The sequence below is a fragment of the Austrofundulus limnaeus genome, unplaced genomic scaffold (assembly GCF_001266775.1).
Source record: "Austrofundulus limnaeus strain Quisiro unplaced genomic scaffold, Austrofundulus_limnaeus-1.0 Scaffold365, whole genome shotgun sequence".
Taxonomy (NCBI): Eukaryota; Metazoa; Chordata; class Actinopteri; order Cyprinodontiformes; family Rivulidae; genus Austrofundulus; species Austrofundulus limnaeus.
The window spans coordinates 290,059-291,608 of record NW_013952767.1 but is presented as its reverse complement, the minus strand read 5'-3'; the positions used below and the strand labels follow the sequence as shown (position 1 = coordinate 291,608).

Genomic DNA, 1,550 nt, shown 5'->3' with positions numbered 1-1,550 from the left:
GAAGAGCTACTTTAAATGAGCTCACGAGTTACTGGTTGGAGACCCCTGATCGTGCAGGACCAGGATTGCGCACCACTGGAACCTAATCTGGATAATGATTATAAAAGCATTGGATCAGTTAATTCCTTTAAAAAATGATCATAGCAAAATTGTTAAATAAATAAGAAATTTTTTAATTTGTATTTGTATGAGTTACTGTTTGCGGAGTTGAATTTTTTTGTTTTGTTTTATTATTTGGTTTATTATTGTTTGAAATTAATATATATTTTTGTAAATAGGAGCAGATATTAGATTTTTATTCTTCTTCTGCTGCCTTTCATTTTATTTGATTTGTATTGTTTTGTTGTATGTAATGTGTTGTGTTTTCTTTTTTAAAATGAGATGAATAAATACTAGAAAAAAAAACCTTAGCATTTCAGTTACCAAGAATAAACGATTATTTTATACTGTGGCCATATGTGGTTGAAAAAATGTATAATGTCATGACTGACAGCAATGGAACATTTATTATTTGTGAATAAAATGAACTAAAACTAGGTTATTAGTGCAAACTAAAYACAACCAATGGAAACAGTTTTCCTTTCTTTGCTGTTGTTGTTTTATTCTCTACAAGGTATTTCTATTTACAAGAATCACAGTAAAAAGAAAATAAATGTTTTATTTCTGATCTGTTTTAAATTAAATGTCTGACTTTGTTCCACAACAAAAGATGGATCGTGGGATTTGACAAATGTGTGAGACATTAGATAAAAAAAAAGTCAGATTCCAGAATAACTGCATCATTTGATGAGAAGATGGTGAACGCAATCATAAGCTGCCATAAGTAGATAACAGTAAATAATGAAAGTTGCATCTTAACTGTTGTCACATGTCTTGGTTGGCAAAGAAAAATAGTGAAGAGAAAACAAAAATAATAGGTTTGTAATGGAAAATGTGCGTTTAAAGCAACTCAGTGGAAATGAATGATTCTGTTGATGATTTAGTTTTTTTTTTTTTTTTGATTGTCTTGAAATGTAATTGAGTTCAACTATAGAGCTTTGGCACTGCTATAGTCTGACACTAAATGAATGTATTTATTAGATAAAGATTTTAAAAAGTAAATTTAAGCAAACTTAGGAATTCAAACCGCTGTTTTAATTGCATCACATTTACACTGAGATGCTTGAAAACGTTAATTTTGTTTTAGTTGTCTCTTTGAACAAATCTCGAGTTTCCTTAAAGCACCAAGAAGCCAAACCAGGAGCTCTGTGTTGCGCTCCTTCACCTGCAGGTGTCATTCTTCTCTCAGCCAAATGATCATAACCACAACATCATTTGACATGATCTTAATCCCTTATAACATATAAGAGTTTTAACCTTCAACAAAAAGTTGCAAATGTAACGTGAAAGACATTCAGGCCAAGATGATCCKGTATATTTTTTATGAGAATGAGATTGTGCGAAACAAACATCGCGACTACCGTATTTTTCGGACTATAAGCCGCGACTTTTTTCCTGAACTTTGAACCATGCGGCTTATAGTCCGGCGCGGCTTATACGTGGATTTTTTT

The 1,550-nt window shown here is 31.6% G+C and overlaps 1 protein-coding gene across 1 annotated transcript in view; it reads right to left on the bottom strand.

Moving 5' to 3' along the window:
* col24a1 (collagen type XXIV alpha 1 chain) overlaps positions 1-1,550 on the bottom strand; it is a gene marked incomplete in the record, with an annotated part of 125,159 nt that overhangs the window by 38,794 nt on the left and 84,815 nt on the right.